General features: G+C 35.5%; 1 long non-coding RNA gene across 1 annotated transcript; it reads right to left on the reverse strand.

Moving 5' to 3' along the window:
• Positions 1–732: 732 nt before the first annotated feature.
• LOC141487928 (uncharacterized) lies at positions 733–19,221 on the reverse strand. The gene is made up of 3 exons (XR_012468547.1): positions 19,087–19,221; positions 17,034–17,188; positions 733–1,395 (listed from the first exon to the last, which is right to left on the reverse strand). It is a non-coding gene; the product is annotated as an uncharacterized LOC141487928 (long non-coding RNA).
• Between the last annotated feature and the right edge of the window lie 1,662 nt (positions 19,222–20,883).

Below are 20,883 nucleotides of genomic sequence, written 5' to 3' on the forward strand. Positions count from 1 at the left end.
TAAAAAAAAAAAGGAATATGGTGACTTTGGTACAATCACAAGATTGGGAAAAACTTCAAACACTGCTGAAATGATAAGATTTAAAATCAAAACTGATAAGATGCTTTTTGGTTATTTATTCTTTGGTATCATTAATTCAGTTATTATTATGGACTTGCAAATACTGAAAAGATTCCTGTTTTCCTCAGCATAGGGACTCCCAGATATAGGAACTTGTACCACCACTGTAGATTACATTCATTCTAGGCTTAGCAGAGAAGCCTAGGCAGCTGCTTAGGGCATCTAGAGATTGTGTTTTTGGTTAGAGACATAGGTCTAGGAAGTTTCAGAGATATAATCGGAATCCAGATCTTCTTGATTTCAAATTCAAGACTCTATTTTATGTCTTATTTTCTCTGATCATGTATATTAGGATTATTTTGCATTTGTCATATAACTACTTTTTTTACATTTAGTTCTACTGCATGCTCTTTCTCTGCTTTTGATATTTGGATTGTTGTCTCTTTTGAATTAAATTCAGAAGCCTTCTTTAAGTGATATGTTCTTGGAATTCACATGAAAGTAAAAGAAGGCAAAGTAAATGATGTAGCACTGTTTGTAGTACCCTGTTTATAAGAACGTATAGCAATCAATGTTTGCTCCACTTGGAAATATGGTTTCAATTTTGTCCTTGAAATATGAGATGAATGATGTTGTCAGAACATATTTATCCCTGCCAAACATCTCCTTAATTCTAAAGTCTATGGACATCTTATACAGTTTTGCTTTCAATTTATTTTCAAATTTAGTTTTATTTGAAAGTGATCAACACCCGATAAATGACAGTACTTGTTACAATGACAGGAACAAATTAGTGATGGTAACATGGCAGTATAGTGGCTAGAAGCCAAGCATCAAAATTCCAGTAAGATTAGTAATTGTTTTATTGTGTTTTGCAACTTATACTTGAATATTGTATATCTTTCTGGTCCTAAGGAGTATGTTGGGATAAATTCCAAATCTGAACTTTACTTTGATTACATACAATAACAGGAGGCCTGAGTTTAGGGTGTGTAAAACACTTGATACATCTTTGAAGTTTTTGTGTCACCATATTGAATTACACAGCTATAGAAACAATTCCATAATCAAATCCTAATAGACTCCTTCAAGACCTTGCTGATACCTACTAACTAACAATTTGAAGACTTGGATTTTAGAGATAACCAAGCCACTGAGTGTTATAAAACTTTGAATAAGATCTCTTGATTCCTTAACTCAGTCATCTTTTGTGTGCTTCTTTTATTTTCATGACCACATACAGTTTTTGTTTAGCATTAATAATATACCACAAGGGGTAGAGTCAGTGAATACAGGAGTTCTCAGTTTGGTGTAGCATAATGGGTTCCAGAGATCCTAGAATGACAAATAGGAACAAGGAATCTTATCAGTTTTGGTAGGAATTTATTTGAAGATTCTTCCCCCTGCCCCCGCTATTAACCTCAATTATTTTTCTTTGGTTAGACTGACAACACATTTCATAATTGTTTTACTTTATATTTATTTACTATTGCCTCCAACCATTTTGAAGTCCCAGAAAAAATCCTTTTTTATTCTATCTCCTTAAATTTAGCCAAATAAAGATTTCTTTCTGTGATAGGTCCTAGGGAATTCAGAATCTGATATCAAGGCTTCTGTTTAACTTATGGCGATAATCTTAAAGCACTTATATTAACCTTCAATTTCTCCAAATTTTTAAACTTTTTATCAATAAAGTAAGAAATAGATACCACTGTCTTCTTTGTCTGATATAATTCAATCCTATAGGTATTTTAAAAACACCTACTATGTGCCAAAAACTGAGAATATAAAGACAAAAATTAAAGGTTTTGTTTCCTAATAGAGGTGGTGGTAGTAGTGATGGGGGTGTGGAAGCAATAGTCTGAGAGACAACAGATAAGGAATTAAATAAATATAAATTATTTATGAATTAATTTCAGAGGTGAGATCACTGACAACTGAGAGGAACAAGACTGGTTTTCTGTAGGAAGTGGTCCTTGCACTGACTGACCCATGAAGGAAACTCAGGATTCCTAGAGGTAGAAGGGAGAAATAAGAACACAGGAGGTATGAGGATAGTCTGTTCAAGTATTCGGGGGCAGAACAGAGTAAATAGTCCAGTTTGGCTTAAATGTAGAGTGTGTGTGAGAGAGAATATGAAATTAATCTGCAAACATAGATTAGAATCTTATTATAAATCAATGCCAAGCCAAAGAAAAATGTTTTTATTTATTTTATTTCTAGGAAATATTGAAGCTTCCTGAAAAGATAGTGACATGATTGAACCTATGTTTAAAGAATATCAATTTTATAGCAATGGAGAGAATCAGTTGTAGAGGGAATAGGCTAATGACAAGGAAACCAGGTATTTCAGAGCTTAAATGTGTGCAATAATAAATAGAAAAAAAATTCAGCTTCATTATAAGAATACATGAGCCAGGGAGAGAGAGGACAAGTATATCCCAATGTTGCTTTTTGTTTGTATAATTTTTTTAGTAATTGTTATTACCTAAGATGCATTTATGATTTAAATTAAACAGAGATGTAGAAATAAAGAAGATCTAGATTCAAATTTGGCCTTTGACAGTGTTTGGATGTATGACCCTAGGTAAGTAACAACCTCTCAATGATCTAGTCAATTCTTAAATTTAATATGTTGTTCAAGATTAATATGGAAATATGTTTAACATATATATATATATATATATATATACACATATAATCTATATTAGATTACTTTATGTCAAGGGGAAGGGAGGGAAGAGAGAGAAGGAGAGAAATGTGAAATTCAAAACCTTCAAAAAAAAGATTGTTGAAAACTTTCTTTGCATGTAACTGGAAAAAAGAAAGAAAGAAAGAAAGAAAGAAAGGAAGGAAGGAAGAAAGAGAAGAGAAAGAAACAAAAAGAAAGAGAGAGAAGGAGGGAGGGAGGGAAGGGGAGAGAGAGAGAGAGAGAGAGAGAGAGAGAGAGAGAGAGAGAGAGAGAGAGAGAGAAAATTAGAAGGAAAAATTTCTATTTGTTGGAGAAAAGATGAGGCCTTCATTATCAAAGAGACATTTCTTATCTGCAAGTTGTCTATACTAATGAAATCACAGGTATAGTCTGTTTTTGTTCTATTATAACATTTAAGTATTTAGGATCCACTAGTTGGGGAGAAGCCTAAATGTCAATGATTTGCCACATAGATGTAGAGAAGAAATGGTATATACAGGAAGACAGCAGGTAACTATAATCTATTATTCCTAGTAATGACTTTGTCTGCTTAGCTTAGTGTTGAGGATCAAAGATGGATCCATTAGGGAATCAAGTTTTGAAATAGAGATCCATTGATATCCATTTTCCAACAGGCCTTCTATGGCCATATTTAAACTCTTATCGAAAAAAAAAACTGGATGCCAGGCAAAGGTCTGGGAACTTGATTCAGAGGATGGACATTTTTGAGATGGGAGTAAAGAAAGAGAAAGGCAGAGAGAAAGAGAGGGAGGGGGAGAAAGAGACAGAGAGACAGACAGGCACAGAGACAAGAGAGACTAAGATAGAGACAGGGAGAGAGGGGACAGGGGGAGAGAGAGAGGAAGAAAGAAGTAGAAGGAGAGGGAGGAGAAGGAGAAGGAGAGAAAGAAAGAGAAAACAGGACATGAGGCAAACAATTTCTAAAGACAGTCATCCATGGGAATCCCCAATGTGTAGATGAGGATGTATGGACTGAAGAGTAGAATCTTTAGGTCAGGAAATCTGGAATGTTGGAAAAGTCTAAGGAGAACTATAGTTGAAAGATATCTATTTAGTAAAAATAAAAGATTTTTTAAAAAGGTCTAAATTTACTTTTTACTTTTCATGTACCCCAAAGACCTTAAAAATTGAAGGTATCTAGTATTGAATACTCTAGTGGTCAGGCATTATGTGGATGATGGAATGTTGAAGCAATCAGATCTTGGTAATAAGTTCCTGGGATTAGGCAGGCTGCCATGCTCATAGCAGCTGCAACGGCCATATACTCCACTGGGAAAGTTCTTAAATAAGGAGCCAAAGTGGCCTCATCACTTAATGCGTACTTCAACTGAAAAAAAAAATGATAAAGCTAGTGAAGAATAGCTAATAAAATTTCTTGAGTATTCTATTGAGCTAGAATAAAGATTCTGAGCTCCAAGATCCCATCACACTACTCTTAAGCAGATTTTAACTGAAGGCAAGCCTCCAAAACATATTTGCTTTGAGAGCTGGTTGGACATATAAAGAAAGATGATAAACATTACTAGGTAGTTAGGGGCTACTTACAAGAAAAATAGGTAGCACATAGATGGTTATAGCACTGGACTTGGTCAGAAGGATTAAGTTTGAAATTTACCTCAGATAATTTTTGGTGCAAGATCCTGGGGAATTAACTTAACCTCTCAATCTCAGGTTCCTCATTTATAAAATGGATATAACAATAGAATTCACCTCTCAGAAATGCTATAAGGATAAAATGAGATATATTTGTATCACCATAACCTTCAATTACTATATAAATGTTAGCTATTTTTAGACTTGAGGCCAATTGGGGTTCTTTGGCATTCCTGAATAAACAAGCAGTAGTGCATTGGGAAACAAAAGGTTAACCTTCTTGTTAAGAAGTAGAAGGGATATCAAGCCACTGTTTTGACCCTTTAGACGATGAATACCAAAGGAAATAGTTTTGTGTCCTATGAGAAGAGATAAATGATAACCACTCATACATACATATACACATACACACATATACATACATACACACAGATACAGACACAGACACAGACTCACAGATACAGACACACACACACACACACACACACACACACACACACACACAGAGAAACACACAAAATGGAAATTAAGCTGTAACTAAAGGGAAATTGCCTCAGAGGAAGAGAATTCCTAATCCATTGTTACCTAATTGCTAAATCTTGGACCTAATGGAATTGCTTTTTCTCAACTTCCTTTTGCTTTTGTTGGTTGGTTCTTGTCTTTTGTTTTTGAAGAGGACCAAAATGACATCATTGTGTTAGAGGCAAGTTACATTGTGTTTGACTATGGCTGATCAGACCAATATGTTCCCAGAACATTCAACAGCAGGTTGGGCACAAACACTTCATGTAAACACCTGAAGTGTTTATTTTAAACTTACACATCTCACTTTTTCTTTCAGTTGCTCCCATTCTGCCCTGTTTATAGATCACAGCACCTTCTTTGATAAGGACATGCCATGCTGGGTGGTCCTGTGCCAGTGTCTCCCTTGCTACACAATAAATTCTAAAGTTCTTTAGAAGGACCTTCAGAGTGTCCCTGTATCATTTCATTTGAGCCTTCTTGTGAACTCTTGCCTGGTGTGAGTTTTCAAAAAAAAAATTTGCCAAGTGTACCTTTAAGCATGCAAACAATGTGACCAGCCCATTGTGGTTGCATACTTTACTCCCATCTCTTTAGCTTGAGAAAGGACTTCAGTGTTTGGTATCTTATCTGGTCAGGTGATCTTCATAATCTCCCTAAGACAATTGAAAGGAAAGAGATTCAGTTTCTTGGCATGACATTGGTAGATTGTCCAGGTTTCACAAGGATATAGCAATGAGGTTATTACAATGACTCTGTAGATCTTCAGTTGGGTAGTCAGTCTAATACTTCTCTCTCTCATACTTTCTTTCATAAACTCCTAAATACTGAGTGAGCTAGCTCTGAAAATGTGTGTGTCAACAGCATTATCAATTTGTACCCTCCTGGAAAGTACATTGCCAGGATAAGTGAACTTATTCACAGTATTCAAAATTTCCATTTGCTGAAACTGATAGTTTCATATATGAATGGTGTTGTGCTGGCTGATGGAACACCTGTGTTTTCTTGGTATTAATTGTACAGCAAAAATTAGCACAAGCAGCAGAGAATTGATACATACTCTGTAGCATCTCAGCTTGAGAAGCTGTATTGAGTGCACAATAATCTGTAAATAGAAAATCATGCATCAACATTCCTTCCACTTTGGTCTTGACTTGTATTTTTTTCCAAGTTGAAAAATTTACCAGCAGTGATCTTGATGCCTTGTTCATCCTCAGTGAAGGCATTTGATAACATGGCTGAAAACATCATTTAAAATCATGGAAGGAAGCATGCCATCATGAAATTGATGTACAAAACTGATGAACTCCTCTGGGCAACCAAATATTTACATAATTTTCCATAAGCCCTTATGACTGAATGTATCAGATGCCTTGCTCAGATCTACAAACATTGTACATAGACTTCTATTCTGCTCCTGGTATTTTTTCCTGGAGTTCTTGGGTAGCAAATGCCATATCAATTTGACCCATTCTGAAGACACACTGACTGTTAGGGAGGTGACCATCCTCTAGGTGAATAATCAGCCTCTTGAGGAAGACTCTGGGAAGAATCTTACCAGCAATGTTTAAAAGATAAATACCGCTGTGATTGTCACAGGATGATCTATTCCCTTTGCCTTTATATAGATGGACAGTGGAGGCATCCTTGAATTCCCAGGGGGATAGCCTCTTTCATAGCATAATAACCTTGAAAATTTCAGTCAAATTTTATATAAGCAATGAATATTTCACCTTGGAAATCTCAGTTGCAATAGCACCAACACATGGAAGGAATTGAATGGCATTCAAATCTATTCTTTAGATGGAACTTCAGTTAGGGACAGAATATCTTAAACTTGTGTTAAACGTTTAATGGCTTCTGCATTGGTTACTGATGGTCTGCTAAGAATACTATGGAAATGTTCAGCCCATCTCTCTAGGATCATGTCCCTATCACTAATCAATGTGGTTCCATCAACACTGAGTAGCTGAGATGTAACTTATGTCTTTCACCCATAAATAACCTTCAGGGCATCATAAAAGCATTTTGGATTGTTACTATTCATATAAAATTGAATTTCGTCTACCTTTTTATTGAGCCAAGAATTCTGAATCTCTCTAAGCTTCATTTGTACTTAATTTTTGAAGGAATTAAATGCTGCCTTCTTAGAAATAGATGAACTATTCTGTTGTTAAGCCTTATGGAGTTCTCATTTTTTATTTGGCATCTTCTATATTTCCCCCATCACTTTCATCAAAACAATTTTGATGTTTGTTAAGTGTTATAACCCAGATGAGCAAATTAAGTGCTTTCCACTAAATCTCTGAAAGCTACCCACTCCTTTTCTGCTCCACTCTTGCCAACTGTGTGTTGGTTTAACTTTCCTTCCAAGTTAAACAAACTGGTCCTGCTCAGAGAAGCAATATAATTTCTTCACATTAATTCTTCAGGGAGTCATTTTGTTTTGGGGCTGCTGCTTTGGTTGAATATGAATATTTAACTTTAGGGAGGATGAGTCTTTGATTAGTCCATCACTCTGTACCACACATTGTCTTCCTCGCTCCCGTATTCTGTCCATCTCTTTTTCTTACAATCACAGTCTATTAGATGCTAATGTTTGCTGCAAGGGTACATTCAGGAAATTTTGTTTCTTTAGGTAATACTGTTTGGGGTGAGGCCAAGAGATACACAAGTCTTTTTTTAAAATTTTATTCATTTTGAGTTTTACAATTTTCCCCCTAATCTTCCTTCCCTCCCTCCTCCCCCACAGAAGGCAGTTTGCTAGTCTTCACAATGTTTCCATGGCATAAATTGATTTAAGTTAAATGTGATGAGAGAGAAATCATATCCTTAAGGAAGAAAATAAAGTATAAGAGATAGCAGAATTACATAGTAAGATAATGGGGTTTCCCCCCCCTAAATTAAAGGTAATAGACTTTGGTCTTTTTTCAAACTCCATGATTCTTTCTCTGGATATAGATGATATTTTCCATCACAGATACCCCAAAATTGTCCCTGATTGTTGCACTGATGGAATGAGCTATTCCATCAAGGTTGGCCATCACCCCCATGTTGAGATTAGGGTATACAATGTTCTGCTCATTTCACTCAGCATAAGTTCATGCAAATTCTTCCAGGCTTCCCTGAATTCCCATCCCTCCTGGTTTCTAATAGAAAAATACTGTTCCATGACATAAATATACCACAGTTTATTAAGCCGTTCCCCATTGAAGGGCATTTAACTTCATTTCCAATTCCTTGCCACCACAAACATGGCTGCTATGAATATATTTGTACAAGTGATTTTTTACCCTTTTTCATAATCTCTTCAGGGTATAGACCTAATAGTGGTATTGCTGGATCAAAGGATATGCACATTTTTTTTGCCCTTTGGGAATAAATTTCTCTCCAGAAAGGCTGGATGAGTTCACAGCTCCACCAACAATGGATTAGTGTTCCAGGTTTCCCACATTCCTTCCAACATTGAGCATTGTCCTTTCTGGCATATTGGCCAGTCTGAGAGGTGTGAGGTGGTATCTCAGAGTTGCTTTAATTTGTATTTCTCTAATAAGTAATGATTTGGAGCAATTTTTCATATGACGATGGATCACTTTAATTTCCTCATCTGTAAATTGCCTTTGCATATCTTTTGACCATTTGTCAATTGGGGAATGGCTTTCTTTTTCTGAAAATTTGACTCAATTCTCCATATATTTTAGAAATATTTTAGAGTCCTTTGTTAGAAATAATAGTTGTAAAATATCTTTTCCAATTTATTACATTCCTTTTGATCTTGGTTATAGTGGCTTTATCTGTGCAAAAGCTTTTTAATTTAATGTAATCAAAATCATCTAGTTTGTTTTTAATGATGTTCTCCATCTCTTCCTTGGTCATAAACTGCTTTCCTTTCCATAGACCTGTAACTACTGTAAACTACTCTTTGATCTTCAAGTTTGGTTATAATATTGTTTTTATGTCTAAATACTGTATCCATTTTGATCTTATCTTGGTATATAGGGTGTGAGGTTTTGGTCAAATTTAAGTTTCTTCCACACTAGCTTCCAATTTTCCCAACAGTTTTTATTAAAGAGAGATTTTTATCCCCATAGATGGACTCTTTGGGTTTACCAAACAGCAGATTACTATAATCATTTTCTGCTACTGCACCTAGTCTATTCCACTGATCCACCATTATCACACAGTTTGTGGACTGATGCTTTATAATATAATTTTAGGTCTGGTAAGGCTAAGCCACCTTCTTTTTGCACTTTTTTTCATGGAATCCCTGGAAATTCTTGACTTTTTAGTTCTTCATATGAATTTACTTACAACTTTTTCAAACTCATTAAAGTATTTTTTTGGAATTTTGATTGGTAGAGCACTAAACATATAACTTAGTTTTAGAACTGTCATTTTTATTATATTTGTTCGACCTAACCATGAACAGTTGATATTTGCCCAGCTATTTAAATCTGATGTTGTTTGTGTGAGAAGTGTTTTATAATTATTTTCAAAAAGTTTTTGAGTCTGCCTTGACAAATAGACCCCTAGGTATTTTTTATTGTCTAAGGTTACTTTGAATGGGATTTCTCTTTCTATTTCTTTCTGCTGTATCTTGCTAGTCATATATAGAAATGTCAAGGATTTATGAGGATTTTTTTAATATCCCGTGACTTTGCTAAAGTTTCTAATTATTTCTAGTAGGTTTTAGATGATTTGGGAGGATTCCCTAGGTATACCATCATGTCATCTGCAAAGAGTGATAGTTTTGTCTCTTCATTCCCAATTCTAATTCCTTCAATTTCTTTTTCTTCTTTTATTGCTAAGGCTAACATTTCTAATATGATATTGAATCGTAATAGTGATAATGGGCATCCTTTTTTAACCCCTGGTCTTATTGGGAATGGCTCTAGCTTATCCCCATTGCATATAATGCTTGTTGATGGTTTCAGATAGATACTGCTTATTATTTTAATGAACAAACCATTTATTCTTACACTCTAGTGTTTTTGTAGGAATGTGTGCTGTATTTTGTCAAAAGCATTTTCAGCATCTATTGATATAATAATAATATTTCTGATAGTATAATTAATTATATAAACAAAAAAAAGTTTTCAAAATATTGAACCAACCTTGCATCCTTGGAATAAATCCTACTTGGTCATTGTGTATTATCCTAGTGATAACTCATTGTAATTGGTTTGCTAAGATTTTATTTAAGATTTTTACATCTATATTCATTAGGGAGATAGGTCTGTAATTTTCTTTCTCTGTTTTAACTTTTCCTGGTTTAGTTATCAGTACCATATTGGTATGGGAATTATGAGAGTCTTTTTACCAGGTGGGGATATAGCCAGTTTCATCTTATTGGATAGTGTTTTTTTTTTCATTTACCTTTTCATGTGTCTCTTGAGCCTCCTGTTTCATGTCCAAACTTTCTATTTAGCTCTGATCTTTTCATTAGGAAATGTTGAAAGTCTCCTATTTCATTAAATATCCATCATTTCCCCTAGAAGAGAAGGCTCAGCTTTGCTGGATAGAGGATTCTTGGCAGCATTCTAAGCTCCCTTGCTCATTGGAATATCTCATTCCAGGCCCTTCGATCCTTTAATGTTGATGCATCCAGGTCCTTTGTAATCCTTACGGTGGCCCTTGGTATCTAAATTGTTTCTTTCTGGCTGCTTGCAGTATTTTCTCTTTTATCTGATAGTTCTGGAATTTGACCACAACATTCTTTGGTGTTTACATTTTAGGATCTCTTTCTGGAGGGGATCTATGTATTCTGTCTATAATGATTTTGCCCTCTGGTTCCATGATATTAGGGCAGTTTTCCATTCCTAAATCCTGTAATATTAAGTCCAGGCTTTTTTTTTTCTCTTAAATGTCTTCAGGAAGATCTATGATTCTCAGGTTGTCCCTTCTCAATCTATTCTCGAGGTCAGTGGTTTTGCTGATGAGGTGTTTTACATTTTCTTCTATTTTTTCAATTTTTTGATTTTGTTTAACAGACTCTTGCTGTCTCATGAAGTCATTAGCTTCCACAGACTCCATTCTTTTTTTTAGAGAAGAATTTTCTTCATTTACCTTTTGCAACTCCTTTTCCAATTGGGTCAATTCTATTTTTGAAAAAGTTTTCCATTTGACCAACTGAAGTTTTGATTGAATTACTTTCTTTTAGCATTTATACAATTGTATTTTCCAATGATTTGTTTTCTTGTTGCAAGGTGTTAATTGTCTCTCCTAAATTTTCCAATTGATTTTTTTTTTTGCAAGGCAATGGGGTTAAAGTGGCTTGCCCAAGGCCACACAGCTAGGTAATTATTAAGTGCCTGAGGCTGGATTTGAACTCAGGTACTCCTGACTCCTGGGCTGGTGCTCTATTCACTGCGCCACCTAGCTGCTCCCATACAATTGATTTTTAAATTCCTTCAAGAAAGTCTTTCTGTGCTAGTGACCAGTTCATATTCTCCTCAGAGGTTCTAGGTCTGAGTTAGGGTCTCTTCCGTCTAGGAATTTTTCTATGGACCCTCCTTTTCTCTGACCTTTCTTCATTTTCCTAAGACCTTATGTTGGTGAGGGGCTGGTTCACAGAGGTTTGTTGTTGAGATCCCTAGAGGCTTTACTCACTGGGTTTAGTAAGTCAAAGTGGGCTGGCCAGTAGACTGTGTTGATTGCTTTCTCTGGAGCATCTGTGACCTCAATTTTAGACACTCCCTTAGCCTGAAGAGAGTGGATGAAGCTGTTGAGTACTTTTATCTTTGTATGGTTGGTTTTACCCTAGAGTAAGGTAATTGCTTTCCCTATTCACAGCTGAGGGAGGGCTGCTGCTCTTAGCTTGGGGCTAATTGTAATTGTGTTTGTTCTGGGAAGAGGCTTCAGCTGAAATGAAGGTATGGCTGCTACTCTCCAGTACTGGAACTCACCCTCCAGCTCTGCAGGGAAGCTCCAAACTGTCAGTGCCACAACCAATGCCTCTGCTCCCTAGTTGGCCCATGCCCCTGTAGCAGATCAGGCTTGCCCTGCTTTTAGGTTCCCAGGCTCTAATCTGCCTATCTGATCAGGCTAGTGGAGCTCTCAGGCTCTGACCCTTTCCTATGCTCCAAGTAGAGTCCTCCCTTTGTGCCTGGCTAACCCACGATTCCGGAGGACAAACCTTGAGGTAGATGTTTTTCTCCTAGTTTCTTTTTCTGGGTTTTCTAGATCAAGTTTCTGTTAAGAGATCTGTTTCATATTATATTTGAAGGAAGATCCCGAGACTTGCACTGCACCTGTCTTCTCTCTGCCATCTTGGCTGAAAGGATACATAAGTCTTTAATAGTAGGTGACCCTTGCTGTTGCTGTTTCCAACTCCATTCCTCCCAAGTACTCCCTATTCCTAGTCTGAGCCTACTCTAGCATTAAACTAACCCAAAATTATAAACCTGTTATATCTTGGTACATTGGTGATAGGGATCTCCAAGTCTTCATAATTTTTTCTTTGACTTCATCAGGGTTCAGCATTATGGGAGCATAGTCATTGATGATGATGTCTTGTTGTTTTCCTGCAAGGGGCAATTGTATTGTCTTGAACTGCTTGTTTACTCTTTTGGTAGGCATACAAGCTTTCTGGCTAGATCAGTTTTGATTGCAAAAACCTATCCCAGTTTCATGGCAGTCCTCGTCACTGCAGCGACTCCAGAAACACATGTATACAGTTCCAACTTCAATAAACTGACCATCATTATTTGTCAGTTTTGTTTCATTCAGGGCTGCTATTTGGAAATGATACCTGTTAAGTTCTCTTGGGACAAGAGCTGTTAGTCTTTCAGGTCTATTGGATCTTTTGTTGACTATTTGTGGACATACATTCCATGCACAGATGAGAATGGATTCTTCTTTGAGGAAAGTTTTTGTACATTGTGTGTGTGTGTGTGTGTGTGTGTGTGTGTGTGTGTGTGTGTGTATGTGTGTTTGGACCACAGGGTGGGATCCCTACCTGTCATAGTAATCAGACAAGTAATGAATAACTGACAATTTTTAGGGCACTTTTTCTAGTCTATTTCTCACCAAAAGCTGAGTAGTGTGATCTTTAAAAGGCTGTTCAGATACTGGGGGCTACCAAATTCCACTTTTTCCTTTCAGTGAGGAGATGACCCTATAACCTGGGCTGCCTATGTGCAAGGTTGTGAATACAGCTCCCAGTGTATCCACACCACTTGCTTGTTATTACAGCACTTTGATATAAGAATGGTAAAATAGTATTGGGGATGTCTTTTGAATCAAGTGTAAATGAGATTTAAGTGAGGCAGAGTTGCCTGAAGTCCTTGGTCTCATTCTTTTTTCCAAAGTCCAGTGGTAAGACAGAATTAAGACAACTGGTGATAGCTGTAGTTATAGTGAATGATCTTGGAATCTTTGCTTTCTAACCAACCTCTAAGCATTCTACAATACCTTTTTCAACTGCCTTCTTGGCCATTGGAATGAATCGTTTTCATTCACCCATTCCACAAATGCAAGACTTCACATGGTTGTGGTAAATCACCAATGGATATGAAATCCCCTTCGTTACTCTCAATTTGATTTAGCTCATCTGCAAAAATGGTTTATTGGGATGTGGTCACTGTATGCTATAGCTTATTGGAGTCACAGGTGAGTTAGGTGACTCAGGCGGACATCAAAGGTAGAAAGCAACCCTGAAAAGGAGTTGGCAACCCTCACACCAGAATTAAGAGTCTTCCTTGAACATACCCTATACCTCCCATTTGCACTATATTGAATGCTAATGAAGTCACTAATGAAGTTACAACTGTACATAGACCTCAGGTAAAGAACTTCTGTCATAGAAGAGATTTCTTTAGGTCCTTTAACCTTGCAAGTAAGTACAACACTTAGACTATCTAGGTCTTTTTCTCATTATAAAAATCAGTCTACTTCCTTTTCTGATCACATCTTTCTTTAATTATATTGTTTACACAATTCCTCCCATGTGAGTTATTAGTGGAAATTAGTCAAAATCATAGTCCAAGGATATGAATAATTTCAAAAGAAGAATTTCAAACAATTAATAATCATAAGAAATAAGAGAAATGTAAATCAAAATAGCTTTGAGGTTTCACCTCACACCCAGTAATTGGAAAAGATGACAAAAGATGGGAATAGTTAATATTGGATAGGTTTTGTCAGTGGAGTTCTGAATTAGTAAAATCATTTTGGAAAATGTTTTTAGAATTCGGGAAATAATGTGATTAAAATGTATCTACTAATTGATCCCAAGATTCCACTACTAGGCACATATCCCAAGGTAGTCATTGAGGAAATGAAAGTCTCTATACATACCAAATCATTTATAGCAGTACTTATTATGGAAGCAAAGAACTAGGAAAAAAATTGATGCCCATTGATTGGGGAATGGCTAGAAAAATTTTGGAACATCAATGTAATAGAATATGCCAAAAATGATGGTGATGAATATGGAGAACCATGGCAATATTTACACGATCTGACACAAAGTGCAGTAAATAGTCAAAGGAAAAAATATAATGACTACAATAGTGTAAGTTAAAAAAAACTACCAAGGGGTGGCTAGGTGGTGAGAGTGGCTAGGTGGCTCAGTGGATAGAGCACCAGCCCTGGAGTCAGGAGTACCTGAGTTCAAATCCGGCCTCAGACACTTAATGATTACTTAGCTGTGTGGCCTTGGGCAAGCCACTTAACCCCATTGCCTTGCAAAAAAAAAAAAACACTAAACTAAAAAACTACCAGAAAAATATTAATAGATGAGAGATTCCTATCCCACTACTTTGCAGACATAAGAGGTACACAGATATCAAACATTGCTTATAAATTCAGTCTTTTTCAGTGAATCAGTCAGTTTTGGTTATTTTTGCATTGTCTTTTTTTATCTTTACTCTCTGGGATCAGTGAGGATACTGAGAGACAAAAACAAGATACTCACAAAATTACTAGAAAAGAATATGTCATAGTCAACTTCTATCTATCATACATCCAGTATGCTGGAGTCAGCTAAAATCAACTTGGCATGAGTTCCTTAATAAGAACCAATTGTTAAATTTTTACTGGGAATGTGAATACTTTGGAAATCGGCAAACACTACAAATCATGGCTTGCTTTAGAGTTCTGTGAGTTGTCTAAAGTTAAGAAAATGATGGAGAAATTTATAATAAAGCAGGTTAAATTTAAAAAGTGTGCCCTGTGTATGCTATTTTCCCCAAATAGCCAGTTGATAAGCATTTACTGACCTACAGCTATCTTTTTATTGCCTTTTGTTTGATTTCTCATGGCTGTTTGGTGAGAGAAATATTTCATTGCCTCCTCTAGAACATATTCATGTTAAAAGACAGATAGTTTTGTCTAATACCAATTTGTTATTAAAAAATCAAAGACTTTCTAAGGGTGTTAATATCATCATTTTTCATCCAAAGTTAGATCTAGTTTTCTTTTTCAAATACCAACCCCACTTTAGTATATGTGTGTTTGTGTGTGTGTGTATGTGTGTGCATGTCGATCTTGTCCCACCTTCCTGTATGACTTAACATAACTTACATTGTCATTGGGCTTCTCTCCATACAGAGAAGGCTAATTCATTGAATTATTGATAAAATTAATAGTTAATCAAAACTTCTTTCTTTAAGGCTAGGCTTTTCTGAGGGCATGTTATTCTTTATCTCTAATTCTCTTTTCTCCCAAGTAACACTCAATGGACTTACAGAAAGGTAGACAGTCCTCAATCTACACTAAACACTAATTCTGCTCAAGAGTTCAACTTTGCTTCTCTCCACATCTATCCACTCATTTAATGAATTCTCCCACTGTAAAGACTAACAGACTGCCTTCTGTGGGGGGGGGAGGAAGCAAGAGTAGGAGAAAAATTGTAAAACTCAAAATAAATAAAATCTTTCTTTTATTTAAAAAAAAAGAAAGGCATTTTGGTTGGCTGCTAAGTCAGAATGTGTGTATGGGGGGGTGGGGTACAAAGTAGCTCCAATCAAGCAATTCAGTCTCTCAAGACTGCTATAAGATTGGAGCTTCTGGGAGGGAAGAGAGATGTAGAATTAGTGATTTACTCTCCCTACCTAGGTCAAGCTGAAACTATGAGTATATTGAATGTTTGTTTTTCTGTGTTAATTATGATTCATTCTTTCTTATTCTTATGTTTAAAAAAACATTCAAGATGGAACAGATATGGCTAAGTTCATAAGGTCTAGTAACTTGTGTTCAGGACAGAAAATACCAGTAGCTTAGCCTGGTGGGGACTTGCTTCCCCAGCAGTAGATCAAATATCAACCAAGATTCTATGTTTTAAAAGAATTGAAGTGATTTTATTCATTGGCTGGGCTGAATTCAGAAATGAGTTTGATGGGGACAAATGAATTGTAGCAATCACTTTAAATCTGAGCCAATTCTTTTCAGACAAAGATAGTAGATAGAAGTATGTATCCCTATTTCAGGGGTGAGAGGAAGTAACTGGGTTTGTAATTTTGTTTTTACTATATCTTTTCAGTAAATATCCCTTTGTAAAAACTAGTAAGAAGATACTGAAGAGATAAATGTTTGAAGTATCTGGGATTAGGGAATATGCTGGACTGGGATTTCTATACATTAGGAAAAGCTGTCCCCTAAAATGACAGAAGATGAAGACATTACTGAATTTTAGACACCAACTTGCTGGTAAAAGTGGAAGTTGAATGAAGGACTCTGCAAAGACTCTAAACACTACATTTAGTGAAATGTGTATTTACTTCCTTTTTTGACAGAATCCAAGTTCCTTGATGATAGGGATATTTTTCATTTTTTGTCTTTGTATGATTAGGATTTAGTACAATGCCTGGTACACAATTGATACTTAATAAATGTCTTTTTTATTGATTATATAATAGTGAGTTATGTGTGAAATCACAGGATTGCCTTGTAATGGAATATTACTTCAGGTAGCCAGTGAAACCAAAGAAAACTAAAAATTTGGATACCAAGTCATCCATCACCTTACTTTCTCTTCTGCTTATGATAATAGGCTCTTTCACTTCATATTTATCTTCCCTATCTCGACATCTGAGGAGAGCATAGCATGTACAAGGGGAAGGGGGAGAATGGACTTCATTGTGTATAAACTAAGTATGGGCTTCTGGAAGAAACAGTGCACAAAGCATTCTTGGGTGACTCTTACCTGGGTAAATGCCAGCTCTGAAGAAATCTGAAGATTCTCAAGTGCCTGGGGTTACAGAATCAAAGTGCTCCAGGTCTTATGATAGATTGATGTTCCTCCCAAATATTCTTGGATCTTGCTGAGGGTCGTTCAGAAAGTCATTTAACATTGGAAACCTAGGAGTTCAAAAAAATCCCTTAGAAAGCTTCAGTTGAATCAGTGAGGTTTAGTCACAAAGTATGACCCCCTTGAAGAAAATATGCTGAACTGCAATTGTTCTTATAACCATACTCAGCTGTTAGATGTTGGTTGGCCAACCCCAAAAAAGGAAAACAGCTCGGTTGAATTTGCTGGAATTATGAAACTTCTATTGGGAAGGAATTTATTTTTATTCCATTCCAACACAGGTGCATTAATCAAATACAAGTAAATATGCCTACCTGTAATTATTTCAACTAAAATAATCCACTATATGGATATGATACATGTGTAGATACAGAATGGTGAAAATAAATTATCATTTCATTGGCTCATTTCCTAATATACACATGCTTAACTCATTTATGCAATGCTTTCATAACCCAACATTCTACTATTTCCATACATACCTACTAGCACATTCCAGTAGGAATATACAATATTTATTGTGCTACACATTAAAAAAAACACATCTGCATGTACTTTAAGAATACTTGGGGGTACTCTCCTCCCTGTGGTATAATGCTTTAAATATAACATGTTGGAAATCATTCAGGGATAGCATCATAACATATCCCATGATTTCATGCATTGCATGGCTGGCGTGGATCCCAGAGGAATGGGGTGGACACTTTAGTATGGCTGTCAAAACAGGTTAAGATGAGTCTCATGGAAATATTTTAAATTGGGGATTATGACCTTCTTGTGAATGGTTCATCTATTACCTTGTGCTACGGACTTTTTTGGAGGGACAGTTCACACTTATGATTTCATTGATGTGGGGAATCCTGGTGTGTAAATTTTCTCCAGAACTATTAGACTCTTAGCCATCACTTATAATATTAGATAAATGTCCAAAGCACTGAGAAATTAAGTCCCCAATAAATATGAATTAGAAGAAGGATTTGAACCCATATTTTCCCAACTTTAAGCCTGGACCTCTATCTATTATGCCATGCTGCCTCCTATTCTAGTCCAGGAAAAACAAACATCTGGCATATTCTTTTTCTTTATTCAATTATCCATAGTTTAGCTTTGGTGTAAATGACCCTGAACTAAAATAGGAACAGAGGAATAAAAGAGACTTTTTTAAGAATAACTGTTAAACAAGTTGCCTTAAATTATCTAGAGAATAATTTGATTGGAGTAAATATATTTTCACCCCTTTCTTCTGAATTCACATAAACTTAATAAAGAGAAGAACAAAAAGTATGTGCTGGCCTGAACTTTACTATGTAATAACATTTGCATGGTACCACTTTTCTGTTTCTCACTTCATCAGAACTGTTTTTCATTTGGATGGACCTCCTTTGCTTGTGATGGTGCTGGGAAAAAGGCATCTGCAGTTGTACAACTATCTACTGAATACTGTTCTGTTTCCATGTAACTATAATATATATATATATATATGTATGTATACATATATATATATATGTATATCTCCTTGAGACAAAATGAGAAACGCTTACTGTTAATAAATAAGCAGTTTCTGCTGTTAGTGCTGATGAAATGTCGATGGATAAATAAAGAACAGACCCTGAAAAGCTACATTTGATTAATTGCTTTCTCTGTGCCAAACCAAATGGACTCATAAAACAAGCGATAAAGCTGTGAATCGTGCACTTAGTTATAAATGCATTCAGTATGACCGTGGTTTCTAGCTGTAAACTCAGATAGTATAGTGCCATGGGATTCAACTTTAATCTACAAAAATGGAGAAAAATACAAATACTTCAACCCATGTACATAAAATGCTTATGTACCTAAGTTGCAGCATTTTGTAATCTGTTTGTCTTTGTTTCAGATGCCAAAAATCTGGTTGTGGTCCTTCAGAATATGGTTAACCTCTTCCTTCCTCCATCCCCTGGCTCATTACCTAAATATCCAATTTGGAGACATCTGATCAAATGACTCCAATACAAGGTGAATATCATAAGGGTACATGTATTTAGGAGTATGTTCTTTATCTTGTGATGTTGCTCATCTTCTTCCATGTAAATGACTTTTTAGACTGCCACATCTAAATTTGGAGGACATTTGCATAAAAGAAATATATACAAGAAGTTATTATTTAGTGCCTTAAGCTTTGCAAAATGCTTTACATATTATCATTTGATCCTCACAACAGCCTTATGAGGTAGACAGTATTATCATTATTTTTTTTTATAGATGAGAAAACAGAGACTAAGAAAGATTGAATGCCTTTTTTTTTTGGTTACATAACTAGGAAGCATTTTGAGGCAGGATCCAAACTCAGGTTCTACCTTCTGCCAAGTCCAGCATTCAATCTTCTATGTCACCTGAATAACATGTGATATGAGCATATATATAAGTACTATGCTTGTTACTGAAATTCAAAGATAAAAAAGAAAAAAAAGTTCATCCTTCAAGGAGTTTACTTTTTTTGGTCAAATATACATGTCATATCCTCTCTAATGATAAAAGGATATCTTTTTTATCATTTCTGAGTAATTTGTACAAATTTTTACCTTGGTTTCTTTCTGCAACAAGGTCATGAGGACAGGGCTTATTATAATAAGATGGAGCAGATTGTTGCTCTCAACTATTTCTCAACTAAATTTTGATCAAATTTAGCATTTCAAACTCGCTGTAAGATCAAATAGATGAAGTCAAACTAGAAAGGAGCAGAGGCTGGCTTAAATACAAACAGCTTGGGTAAGATGGTAAAGATGGTAAAAAAGCATGATGAAAAACATATGAAAGGTAAATGGATACATGTTTATTTGATAATGAACTTCAAAGTCTTCTCTAGTGTGACTATTCCTCTTTATAAGTAAAAATGTAAAATAAATAACATGAAAAAAACTTTCTATTTGATTTATTCTTGTTTTTTTCTCCCTACGTTGGCAAAGAAAAGGATACTTAAGCTTCTTTTATTAATTACTATTTTATAAGGTTTTTATAAACTTATTCTTGTAAATCAACTAATTAAAAATGAATAACTGAGTGAAGAAAATTAAAACTCAGAAATAAGACTATGGAAGCAATATAAATAGTATACTGAGATATGAGTAGGTCAGAAAGGTACTGGCATATTCTATAAAAATCTTGATTCTCCGACATCCTCCCTCCCCTTCCTGCATCTACCTATATGTGACACCTTACTAATAGATGCTACAACAAATTACCAATCTACAAACAGAAGCCCAAACACTAAATGCCTTTTAAGTTAATAGGGCCATTAAGATCAGAATTCAAAATAAAACAACCAAAAAATGACGTTATGTCCAACAGGAACATAATACATAAAAATGTTCTCATATTCACAGACTAAATATCAAGTTAAATCAAGAAGCATTTATTAAGTGCCTACCATTTACCAGACACTTGCTAAGTGGAATAGTCAAAAAATAGACCCTACTCTCAAGGAACTCTCAGTCTAATGGGGGTGACAAAACAAAAATAAATATATGGAACAAGATATATTCCAGATAAAGTGGACATAATCACAGAGGGAAGGCATTAAGCATGTTGGGGAGGGTGGAAATCCTAGAATAATGCTTGCATACATTTAGGCAATAAAAGCTTATTGGCTGGGGAATCAGAAAAGGTTTCTTAGAGAAAGTGGGATTTTAGTTGAGACTAAAAGTTGAGCGTAAAAGTTTGATTGAAGCTAAAGGAAATGATGAATGTCAAAAGATGGAGATGAGAA

The sequence above is a fragment of the Macrotis lagotis genome, chromosome 5 (assembly GCF_037893015.1).
Source record: "Macrotis lagotis isolate mMagLag1 chromosome 5, bilby.v1.9.chrom.fasta, whole genome shotgun sequence".
NCBI classification, from domain to species: Eukaryota; Metazoa; Chordata; class Mammalia; order Peramelemorphia; family Peramelidae; genus Macrotis; species Macrotis lagotis.